Here is a 12,500-nt window from a genome sequence, read left to right as displayed (position 1 = left end):
AATCCTAGTTAGTTTCTTTTCCTCCGCTTAGTAATATGCTTAAATTCAGCGGGTAATCTCACCTGCTCTGAGGTCGATATATTATAATATATCTCGTATAATATTTAAATACAATTCGCCAAACTATCATAATCATCTCTCATATGAAATATAACATTATTTGTTTTTATTTAAAGAGTCGGCAGCAGCAGCAGCAGCATCAGCATCAGCATCAGCATCAGCATCAGCATCAGCATCAGCATCAGCATCAGCATCAGCAACACACCACCAGCCTTTATACATATATAATATTTTTAATATATATAATTCATATATTTTGTCGATATACCGTGTGTATAAATGATATAAATAAAACACTGGTCAGACGTCCAGTCTTCGAAACTTTATTATTTCTCTCAGACACGACGACCGCGTTATCATTTTATCATAAATATATTATATATACACACACTTATTTATCGACTATATATACGTCGTATATATGTATAATATATATATATATTATATATAAATATAACTCTCTACCAAACAAATTTTATGTATTTCATATAAATACACGATTAATTTATGGTATAGCGGGTTGTGTTCAAAAATTGCGTAACTTTTTCTATAAAAATTTACGCTGCTTTTCGCACTTTAGGATGCCGCACAAATACAAAAAAAAATACGCACAAGTTTGTATGTGCATGTGTTTTTTCTTAATTAGTGTGCGTTATTGTTTCACATCCAACACGCTTAGGCATTATTTTTCTTTAATAAATAGAAAAATTTTAAATTCTAAGCAGTCTTTTAAATTGATACGACCCTCAGTCAGGAGTGGTCCGGGAACGAGTATCCGAGGACCGCAATGTGCGTTCGAAATGTCGATGTTCATGTGTCCTGCAGTTCACAAGTTGACGCGCAATTAGCTGCGTTCTTCATCGACCCACGAGCCAAGTGATTCACCGTTCAGGGTAATCATTTTATTATTATGTCGTTTTCTCATATTCTATTCGTCGTATTTTTAATATTTGATTATTATTAAATTAATAATATTATTATAATATCTTATACGCGTATAGAAAATTTATATAACGACATTTTTTATATATATATATATATATATATATATATATATTATAATAAATGGTAATTATTCGAAACTTTTAGAGAAATTATAATATCGTACTTTGATATATCTGATAAATTTTAACCGCTGCACATGTTTTATTACAAACGAGGCGCGCATAGACAGATATCTCGCACGATATATTCCTCCTCTTTATATTATTACAGTTTTTTTTTTATCTTGAAAGTTTTATACAAATTTCGACGGTCGGGCGTAAATCTTCGAACACCTTCGAAATAATACATAAAATATTATTTCTAAAACGAATTTTTATACATATCGATAGAATCGACATGTGCTTAAATTTCGTTTAGGTACCCGGATGAAAATGTCTCAATAACATAATCATCACATATAATCTTGTCGATATTTTCTTGTATTACCTTCAAACGATAAAAAACTTAAGTAATAATATAATAAACGAAATAAAATTTATCCATAAAAATATAGACACACACACGACAACAGACGACGTTTCAATAAACTATATATTTTTCGTTTATTATAATAACGATTCTTTATCAGAACGTTTTTAGTTAACAAGAAATTTTGTTAATGATCGTTCCGTCAATCGTTATAATATATAATAATACATATGTTGTTATTGTTGTGTCGTCATCGTCGTCGACGCCTTCTATAAACTATGATAAAAATTTTTCGTTATATTTTTATTGGAAAAATTTATATATGTAAATATATTTTTATAGACGTATGAATTATATTTATCTTTTTTTTTTTAATTTTATTCGAAACTTGTTCGAATTTTGTAAAAATTAAAAAAAGATTTCAATATATATACATCTATAATATATATATATATATATATATATATATATAATTTATAACATATATAAATTTCTTTTGAAGAGTTCGATAATTTTGTAGAAGAAAATTCTCTTTTACAATTAATACAGACTTGATTTCGTTTTTTTTTTTTTTGTTTAAAAACGAACAAATACTCTGTAATGATCCTTCCGCAGGTTCACCTACGGAAACCTTGTTACGACTTTTACTTCCTCTAAATGATCAAGTTTGGTCATCTTTCCGAAGCATCGGCGACGCCGAAACGCCACCGCGCTCAGTCCGAAGACCTCACTAAATCATTCAATCGGTAGTAGCGACGGGCGGTGTGTACAAAGGGCAGGGACGTAATCAACGCGAGCTTATGACTCGCGCTTACTGGGAATTCCTCGTTCATGGGGAACAATTGCAAGCCCCAATCCCTAGCACGAAGGAGGTTCAGCGGGTTACCCGGGCCGCTCGGCCAGGGAGGACACGCTGATTCCTTCAGTGTAGCGCGCGTGCGGCCCAGAACATCTAAGGGCATCACAGACCTGTTATTGCTCAATCTCGTGCGGCTAGAAGCCGCCTGTCCCTCTAAGAAGAATTATTTGTACGCCGACAGTAAAAACCGCGAACGGCAAGAGCCGAAACTCAATACCGACGGGCCTTTGGGATGTCGAAATACGCCTAGTTAGCAGGCTAGAGTCTCGTTCGTTATCGGAATTAACCAGACAAATCGCTCCACCAACTAAGAACGGCCATGCACCACCACCCACCGAATCAAGAAAGAGCTCTCAATCTGTCAATCCTTCCGGTGTCCGGGCCTGGTGAGGTTTCCCGTGTTGAGTCAAATTAAGCCGCAGGCTCCACTCCTGGTGGTGCCCTTCCGTCAATTCCTTTAAGTTTCAGCTTTGCAACCATACTTCCCCCGGAACCCAAAAGCTTTGGTTTCCCGGAAGCTGCCCGCCGAGTCATCGGAGGAACGTCGGCGGATCGCTAGCTGGCATCGTTTATGGTTAGAACTAGGGCGGTATCTGATCGCCTTCGAACCTCTAACTTTCGTTCTTGATCAATGAAAGCGTTTTTGGCAAATGCTTTCGCTTCTGTCCGTCTTGCGACGATCCAAGAATTTCACCTCTAACGTCGCAATACGAATGCCCCCATCCGTTCCTATTAATCATTACCTCGGGGTTCCGAAAACCAACAAAATAGAACCGAGGTCCTATTCCATTATTCCATGCACACAGTATTCAGGCAAAATTTTGGCCTGCTTTAAGCACTCTAATTTGTTCAAAGTAAACGTGCCGGCCCACCTCGACACTCAGTCAAGAGCACCGCGGCGGGATTGAGTTGGGCCGCCCTTGCGAGCTAAGCCCACCGGCAGGACGTCCCACGACACGCCAGTTAACACCGCGTACGATGAACCAGCGGCGTGGGACACAGATTCGACTACGAGCTTTTTAACCGCAACAACTTTAATATACGCTATTGGAGCTGGAATTACCGCGGCTGCTGGCACCAGACTTGCCCTCCAATTGATCCTCGTTAAAGGGTTTAGAGTGTACTCATTCCGATTACGGGGCCTCGGATGAGTCCCGTATCGTTATTTTTCGTCACTACCTCCCCGTGCCGTGAGTGGGTAATTTGCGCGCCTGCTGCCTTCCTTGGATGTGGTAGCCGTTTCTCAGGCTCCCTCTCCGGAATCGAACCCTGATTCCCCGTTACCCGTTACAACCATGGTAGGCGCAGAACCTACCATCGACAGTTGATAAGGCAGACATTTGAAAGATGCGTCGCCGGTGCGAGACCGTGCGATCAGCGAAAAGTTATTCAGAGTCACCAAATTGTACGATGACGAGCAAGCCCGCCACCGATTGGTTTTGATCTAATAAAAGCGCTCCTTCCGTCTCCGGTCGGAACTCTGTTTGCATGTATTAGCTCTAGAATTACCACAGTTATCCAAGTAAATGTGGGTACGATCTAAGGAACCATAACTGATTTAATGAGCCTTTCGCGGTTTCACCTTAATTTGGCTTGTACTGAGACATGCATGGCTTAATCTTTGAGACAAGCATATGACTACTGGCAGGATCAACCAGGGAACTGTGTTTTATAATATATATAATATATATTATTACTATTATTATTATATATATATATATATTTTATAATAAAAAACTATTATCGAAAAAGTTTTAAATACAATATCCAAAAGAGGATAAATTATGATGATGTTTTTTATATTACATATATACTTTATATTTATACATAATATAATAATCATCTATATTCCGTGTATAAACACATTGTTATTTACTTTTTCTTTTGCGTGTTTGCTGCGCTTATTATTGAAAATATATAATTTTCAGCGCCACGCTTTATTTATATTTTTTCTTATTTTATAAAATTTCACCGAATCGACTATAAATCTATCTAAATTTAATCGAAATGAGAAAAATTAGATGATTACGTCGACCGGGCTACAATTTCGACATTATCTCTACCCTTCGCTAGATTGTAAGCGACATGGTTTATACATTAGGTAATAATGAACGAAATTTTTATTCTCGCACGGAATAATGAGAGTTATCGCAAATATTGTGTATATTATATATATAAAAGTGTAATATAATATATATTTTTCATAGACGATCGCATATGAATCGCTCACGATAGAACGCTAGCTAAATTCGCGATCTCGCAATAGATATTTAATTTGTGGATAAATTGATATAATATCTAAAAAGGGAACCGCTAGCAATATACGTTAATATATTGGAGGAGAACGGGGACCCTTTCAGAAAACTATATAATCCACCGATGTGGAATGACCGAAACAACGTCTTTACGTAAATTATAACGAGTTTATTAAAATTTAACGAGACGTCAACTTCGATACACCACACATATATGTGCGCTGTACAACGGTACGCCTTCTACATTAACATTAATAAAGATGTATAGTGAAAATATATAAAAGATGTATTGTGAATATTAAAAAGAAGTATTATGAAATTACATGTTTTGTATTTAGAAGCCGTCCGAGGTGTATCTATCACATAAAAGTGTTATGAAAATATTAACAATAAGGAAAAAAAGTATTATGAAATTAGATGGCCGCTCGATGTATGAACGTACGAGGTGTATTATATAAAAGTTGTATGAAAATAGAAATAATAATGAAAAACAAGTATTATGAAATTAAATTCCGCTCGATATAGCAATTTGTCGAGAAAGATGATTTGTGAAAATTGAGTGGAGATGTTTTGTATTTAAAAGCCGTCCGAGGTGTATGACATAAAAGTGTTATGAAAATATTAACAATAAGGAAAAAAAGTATTATGAAATTAGATCGCCGCTCGATGTATGAACGTACGAGGTGTATTATATAAAAGTTGTATGAAAATAGAAATAATAATGAAAAACAAGTATTATGAAATTTAATTCCGCTCGATATAGCAATTTGTCGAGAAAGATGATTTGTGAAAATTGAGTGGAGATGTTTTGTATTTAAAAGCCGTCCGAGGTGTATGACATAAAAGTGTTATGAAAATATTAACAATAAGGAAAAAAAGTATTATGAAATTAGATCGCCGCTCGATGTATGAACGTACGAGGTGTATTATATAAAAGTTGTATGAAAATAGAAATAATAATAAAAAACAAGTATTATGAAATTAAATTCCGCTCGATATAGCAATTTGTCGAGAAAGATGATTTGTGAAAATTGAGTGGAGATGTTTTGTATTTAAAAGCCGTCCGAGGTGTATGACATAAAAGTGTTATGAAAATATTAACAATAAGGAAAAAAAGTATTATGAATTTAGATCGCCGCTCGATGTATGAACGTACGAGGTGTATTATATAAAAGTTGTATGAAAATAGAAATAATAATGAAAAACAAGTATTATGAAATTAAATTCCGCTCGATATAGCAATTTGTCGAAAAAGATGATTTGTGAAAATTGAGTGGAGATGTTTTTTATTTAAAAGCCGTCCGAGGTGTATGACATAAAAGTGTTATGAAAATATTAACAATAAGGAAAAAAAGTATTATGAAATTAGATCGCCGCTCGATGTATGAACGTACGAGGTGTATTATATAAAAGTTGTATGAAAATAGAAATAATAATGAAAAACAAGTATTATGAAATTAAATTCCGCTCGATATAGCAATTTGTCGAGAAAGATGATTTGTGAAAATTGAGTGGAGATGTTTTGTATTTAAAAGCCGTCCGAGGTGTATGACATAAAAGTGTTATGAAAATATTAACAATAAGGAAAAAAAGTATTATGAAATTAGATCGCCGCTCGATGTATGAACGTACGAGGTGTATTATATAAAAGTTGTATGAAAATAGAAATAATAATGAAAAACAAGTATTATGAAATTAAATTCCGCTCGATATAGCAATTTGTCGAGAAAGATGATTTGTGAAAATTGAGTGGAGATGTTTTGTATTTAAAAGCCGTCCGAGGTGTATGACATAAAAGTGTTATGAAAATATTAACAATAAGGAAAAAAAGTATTATGAAATTAGATCGCCGCTCGATGTATGAACGTACGAGGTGTATTATATAAAAGTTGTATGAAAATAGAAATAATAATGAAAAACAAGTATTATGAAATTTAATTCCGCTCGATATAGGAACTTGTCGAGAAAGATGATTTGTGAAGTTGAATGGAGATGTTTTGTATGTAGAAGTCGTCCGAGGTGTATGACATAAAAGTGTTATGAAAATATTAACCATAAGGAAAAAAAGTATTATGAAATTAGATCGCCGCTCGATGTATGAACGTACGAGGTGTATTATATAAAAGTTGTATGAAAATAGAAATAATAATAAAAAACAAGTATTATGAAATTAAATTCCGCTCGATATAGCAATTTGTCGAGAAAGATGATTTGTGAAAATTGAGTGGAGATGTTTTGTATTTAAAAGCCGTCCGAGGTGTATGACATAAAAGTGTTATGAAAATATTAACAATAAGGAAAAAAAGTATTATGAATTTAGATCGCCGCTCGATGTATGAACGTACGAGGTGTATTATATAAAAGTTGTATGAAAATAGAAATAATAATGAAAAACAAGTATTATGAAATTAAATTCCGCTCGATATAGCAATTTGTCGAAAAAGATGATTTGTGAAAATTGAGTGGAGATGTTTTGTATTTAAAAGCCGTCCGAGGTGTATCTATCACATAAAAGTGTTATGAAAATATTAACAATAAGGAAAAAAAGTATTATGAATTTAGATCGCCGCTCGATGTATGAACGTACGAGGTGTATTATATAAAAGTTGTATGAAAATAGAAATAATAATGAAAAACAAGTATTATGAAATTTAATTCCGCTCGATATAGGAACTTGTCGAGAAAGATGATTTGTGAAGTTGAATGGAGATGTTTTGTATGTAGAAGTCGTCCGAGGTGTATGACATAAAAGTGTTATGAAAATATTAACGATAAAGAAAAAAAGTATTATGAAATTAGATCGTCGCTCGATGTATGAACGTACGAGGTGTATTATATAAAAGTTGTATGAAAATAGTAATAATTATGAAAAGCAAAGTATTACGAAATTAGCTAAGTTCGGTGACTGGCCGGCAGAGAGCGCTAGTGTCTATAAAACGGTGTTTAGTTTGTCTTCTGGCCGGCAGAGGGCGCTAGTGTCTATTAAACCGTGTTAAGTTCGGTGACTGGCCGGCAGAGGGCGCTAGTGTCTATAAAAAGGTGTTTAGTTTGTCGTCTCTCCGGCAGAGGGCGCTAGTGTCTATAAAACTGTGTTTGGTTTGTCTTCTGGCCGGCAGAGGGCGCTAGTGTCTATTAAACCGTGTTAAGTTCGGTGACTGGCCGGCAGAGGGCGCTAGTGTCTATAAAACAGTGTTAAGTTCGGTGACTGGCCGGCAGAGGGCGCTAGTGTCTATAAAACCGTATTAAGTTTGGTGTCTGGTCGGCAGGATATAGCAACTTGTCGAAAAAGTTGAATTGTGTAAATTGAATGGAAATTTTTTTTATGTAGAAGCCGTTCGAGGTATATTATATAAAAGTGTTATGAAAATATTAACAATAACGGAAAAAAGTATTATGAAATTAGATGGCCGCTCGATGTATGAACGTACGAGGTGTATTATATAAAAGTTGTATGAAAATAGTAATAATTATGAAAAGCAAAGTATTAGGAAATTACCTAAGTTTGGTGACTGGCCGGCAGAGGGCGCTAGTGTCTATAAAACGGTGTTTAGTTTGTCTTCTGGCCGGCAGAGGGCGCTAGTGTCTATTTAACCGTGTTAAGTTCGGTGACTGGCCGGCAGAGGGCGCTAGTGTCTATAAAACCGTATTAAGTTTGGTGTCTGGTCGGCAGGATATAGCAACTTGTCGAAAAAGTTGAATTGTGTAAATTGAATGGAAATTTTTTTTATGTAGAAGCCGTTCGAGGTATATTATATAAAAGTGTTATGAAAATATTAACAATAACGGAAAAAAGTATTATGAAATTAGATGGCCGCTCGATGTATGAACGTACGAGGTGTATTATATAAAAGTTGTATGAAAATAGTAATAATTATGAAAAGCAAAGTATTAGGAAATTAGATTCCGCTCGATATAGGAACTTGTCGAGAAAGATGATATGTGAAGTTGAATGGAGATGTTTTGTATGTAGAAGTCGTCCGAGGTGTATGACATAAAAGTGTTATGAAAATATTAACGATAAAGAAAAAAAGTATTATGAAATTAGATCGTCGCTCGATGTATGAACGTACGAGGTGTATTATATAAAAGTTGTATGAAAATAGTAATAATTATGAAAAGCAAAGTATTATGAAATTAGCTAAGTTCGGTGACTGGCCGGCAGAGAGCGCTAGTGTCTATAAAACGGTGTTTAGTTTGTCTTCTGGCCGGCAGAGGGCGCTAGTGTCTATTAAACCGTGTTAAGTTCGGTGACTGGCCGGCAGAGGGCGCTAGTGTCTATAAAAAGGTGTTTAGTTTGTCGTCTCTCCGGCAGAGGGCGCTAGTGTCTATGAAAAGGTGTTTAGTTTGTCGTCTCTCCGGCAGAGGGCGCTAGTGTCTATAAAAAGGTGTTTAGTTTGTCGTCTCTCCGGCAGAGGGCGCTAGTGTCTATAAAACAGTGTTAAGTTCGGTGACTGGCCGGCAGAGGGCGCTAGTGTCTATAAAACCGTATTAAGTTTGGTGTCTGGTCGGCAGGATATAGGAACTTGTCGAAAAAGTTGAATTGTGTAAATTGAATGGAAATTTTTTTTATGTAGAAGCCGTTCGAGGTGTATGACATAAAAGTGTTATGAAAATATTAACAATAAGGAAAAAAAGTATTATGAATTTAGATCGCCGCTCGATGTATGAACGTACGAGGTGTATTATATAAAAGTTGTATGAAAATAGAAATAATAATGAAAAACAAGTATTATGAAATTTAATTCCGCTCGATATAGGAACTTGTCGAGAAAGATGATTTGTGAAGTTGAATGGAGATGTTTTGTATGTAGAAGTCGTCCGAGGTGTATGACATAAAAGTGTTATGAAAATATTAACGATAAAGAAAAAAAGTATTATGAAATTAGATCGCCGTTCGATGTATGAACGTACGAGGTGTATTATATAAAAGTTGTATGAAAATAGAAATAATAATGAAAAACAAGTATTATGAAATTTAATTCCGCTCGATATAGGAACTTGTCGAGAAAGATGATTTGTGAAGTTGAATGGAGATGTTTTGTATGTAGAAGTCGTCCGAGGTGTATGACATAAAAGTGTTATGAAAATATTAACGATAAAGAAAAAAAGTATTATGAAATTAGATCGCCGCTCGATGTATGAACGTACGAGGTGTATTATATAAAAGTTTTATGAAAATAGTAATAATTATGAAAAACAAAGTATTACGAAATTACCTAAGTTTGGTGACTGACCGGCAGAGGGCGCTAGTGTCTATAAAACCGTGTTCAGTTTGTCGTCTGGCCGGCAGAGGGCGCTAGTGTCTATAAAACTGTGTTTAGTTTGTCTTCTGGCCGGCAGAGGGCGCTAGTGTCTATTAAACCGTGTTAAGTTCGGTGACTGGCCGGCAGAGGGCGCTAGTGTCTATAAAACCGTATTAAGTTTGGTGTCTGGTCGGCAGGATATAGCAACTTGTCGAAAAAGTTGAATTGTGTAAATTGAATGGAAATTTTTTTTATGTAGAAGCCGTTCGAGGTATATTATATAAAAGTGTTATGAAAATATTAACAATAACGGAAAAAAGTATTATGAAATTAGATGGCCGCTCGATGTATGAACGTACGAGGTGTATTATATAAAAGTTTTATGAAAATAGAAATAATAATGAAAAACAAGTATTATGAAATTTAATTCCGCTCGATATAGGAACTTGTCGAGAAAGATGATTTGTGAAGTTGAATGGAGATGTTTTGTATGTAGAAGTCGTCCGAGGTGTATGACATAAAAGTGTTATGAAAATATTAACGATAAAGAAAAAAAGTATTATGAAATTAGATCGCCGTTCGATGTATGAACGTACGAGGTGTATTATATAAAAGTTTTATGAAAATAGTAATAATTATGAAAAACAAAGTATTACGAAATTACCTAAGTTTGGTGACTGACTGGCAGAGGGCGCTAGTGTCTATAAAACCGTGTTCAGTTTGTCGTCTGGCCGGCAGAGGGCGCTAGTGTCTATAAAAGTGTGTTTAGTTTGTCTTCTGGCCGGCAGAGGGCGCTAGTGTCTATTAAACCGTGTTAAGTTCGGTGACTGGCCGGCAGAGGGCGCTAGTGTCTATAAAAAGGTGTTTAGTTTGTCGTCTCTCCGGCAGAGGGCGCTAGTGTCTATATAACTGTGTTTGGTTTGTCTTCTGGCCGGCAGAGGGCGCTAGTGTCTATTAAACCGTGTTAAGTTCGGTGACTGGCCGGCAGAGGGCGCTAGTGTCTATAAAACCGTATTAAGTTTGGTGTCTGGTCGGCAGGATATAGCAACTTGTCGAAAAAGTTGAATTGTGTAAATTGAATGGAAATTTTTTTTATGTAGAAGCCGTTCGAGGTATATTATATAAAAGTGTTATGAAAATATTAACAATAACGGAAAAAAGTATTATGAAATTAGATGGCCGCTCGATGTATGAACGTACGAGGTGTATTATATAAAAGTTTTATGAAAATAGAAATAATAATGAAAAACAAGTATTATGAAATTTAATTCCGCTCGATATAGGAACTTGTCGAGAAAGATGATTTGTGAAGTTGAATGGAGATGTTTTGTATGTAGAAGTCGTCCGAGGTGTATGACATAAAAGTGTTATGAAAATATTAACGATAAAGAAAAAAAGTATTATGAAATTAGATCGCCGTTCGATGTATGAACGTACGAGGTGTATTATATAAAAGTTTTATGAAAATAGTAATAATTATGAAAAACAAAGTATTACGAAATTACCTAAGTTTGGTGACTGACCGGCAGAGGGCGCTAGTGTCTATAAAACCGTGTTCAGTTTGTCGTCTGGCCGGCAGAGGGCGCTAGTGTCTATAAAACTGTGTTTAGTTTGTCTTCTGGCCGGCAGAGGGCGCTAGTGTCTATTAAACCGTGTTAAGTTCGGTGACTGGCCGGCAGAGGGCGCTAGTGTCTATAAAAAGGTGTTTAGTTTGTCGTCTCTCCGGCAGAGGGCGCTAGTGTCTATAAATCTGTGTTTGGTTTGTCTTCTGGCCGGCAGAGGGCGCTAGTGTCTATTAAACCGTGTTAAGTTCGGTGACTGGCCGGCAGAGGGCGCTAGTGTCTATAAAACAGTGTTAAGTTCGGTGACTGGCCGGCAGAGGGCGCTAGTGTCTATAAAACCGTATTAAGTTTGGTGTCTGGTCGGCAGGATATAGCAACTTGTCGAAAAAGTTGAATTGTGTAAATTGAATGGAAATTTTTTTTATGTAGAAGCCGTTCGAGGTATATTATATAAAAGTGTTATGAAAATATTAACAATAACGGAAAAAAGTATTATGAAATTAGATGGTGGCTCGATGTATGAACGTACGAGGTGTATTATATAAAAGTTGTATGAAAATAGTAATAATTATGAAAAGCAAAGTATTAGGAAATTACCTAAGTTTGGTGACTGGCCGGCAGAGGGCGCTAGTGTCTATAAAACGGTGTTTAGTTTGTCTTCTGGCCGGCAGAGGGCGCTAGTGTCTATTAAACCGTGTTAAGTTCGGTGACTGGCCGGCAGAGGGCGCTAGTGTCTATAAAACCGTATTAAGTTTGGTGTCTGGTCGGCAGGATATAGGAACTTGTCGAAAAAGTTGAATTGTGTAAATTGAATGGAAATTTTTTTTATGTAGAAGCCGTTCGAGGTATATTATATAAAAGTGTTATGAAAATATTAACAATAACGGAAAAAAGTATTATGAAATTAGATGGCCGCTCGATGTATGAACGTACGAGGTGTATTATATAAAAGTTGTATGAAAATAGTAATAATTATGAAAAGCAAAGTATTAGGAAATTAGATTCCGCTCGATATAGGAACTTGTCGAAAAAGATGAATTGTGAAAATTGAATGAAGGTGTTTAGTATGTAGAAGCCGTTCGGGGTGTAACATATAAAAGTTGTATAA

General features: G+C 35.5%; 3 non-coding genes across 3 annotated transcripts in view; all 3 read right to left on the bottom strand.

Annotated features, from left to right (window-relative positions):
* Positions 1–76, bottom strand: part of LOC130903256 (large subunit ribosomal RNA) — a 4,066-nt gene extending 3,990 nt beyond the window's left edge. Inside the window, exon 1 of the ribosomal RNA XR_009060651.1 lies at positions 1–76. This exon is cut by the window's left edge and continues 3,990 nt beyond it. This is a non-coding gene — a ribosomal RNA (large subunit ribosomal RNA).
* A 724-nt stretch (positions 77–800) lies between these two features.
* On the bottom strand, positions 801–956 carry LOC130903237 (5.8S ribosomal RNA). The gene has a single exon (XR_009060633.1). It is a non-coding gene; the product is annotated as a 5.8S ribosomal RNA (ribosomal RNA).
* A 1,115-nt stretch (positions 957–2,071) lies between these two features.
* On the bottom strand, positions 2,072–3,993 carry LOC130903255 (small subunit ribosomal RNA). Its single transcript, XR_009060650.1, has one exon. It is a non-coding gene; the product is annotated as a small subunit ribosomal RNA (ribosomal RNA).
* Positions 3,994–12,500: the final 8,507 nt, after the last annotated feature.

The sequence above is a fragment of the Diorhabda carinulata genome, unplaced genomic scaffold (genome assembly GCF_026250575.1).
Source record: "Diorhabda carinulata isolate Delta unplaced genomic scaffold, icDioCari1.1 Dcau_18, whole genome shotgun sequence".
NCBI classification, from domain to species: Eukaryota; Metazoa; Arthropoda; class Insecta; order Coleoptera; family Chrysomelidae; genus Diorhabda; species Diorhabda carinulata.
Note: the sequence above shows the minus strand (reverse complement) of the source record. Positions and strands in the feature narration are given on the sequence as shown.